The sequence below is a fragment of the Sinocyclocheilus grahami genome, unplaced genomic scaffold, assembly GCF_001515645.1.
Source record: "Sinocyclocheilus grahami isolate Dianchi unplaced genomic scaffold, SAMN03320097.WGS_v1.1 scaffold353.1, whole genome shotgun sequence".
NCBI classification, from domain to species: Eukaryota; Metazoa; Chordata; class Actinopteri; order Cypriniformes; family Cyprinidae; genus Sinocyclocheilus; species Sinocyclocheilus grahami.
Window position 1 is genome coordinate 1,439,792 of NW_015505532.1, and position 279 is coordinate 1,440,070.

The following is a 279-nucleotide window of genomic DNA, read 5'->3' on the forward strand; positions in this document are numbered from 1 at the left end:
CCACGCTGCGGCCGTTGTGAAGGCTGCTGTTGTGGCCGTGCCGGAGCGGAGGTGGAGGCCGCAGGAGGGCGCCCTCGGCGACGAGCAGACAAAGGGGCTGCAGCCAGCGGTGGGGTGCAGACAGCAGCAGACCGCTGGGGTAGGATGTGTCGAAACACCTCCGTCTGCTTCTGCGCGGCGGAGAACTGTTGGGCAAAGCCCACCGCTTCGCCGAATAGGCCGGCCTGGGAGATCGGGGAGTCCACGAGGAAGTGATGCTTGGCCGCCTCCCCATCCGCC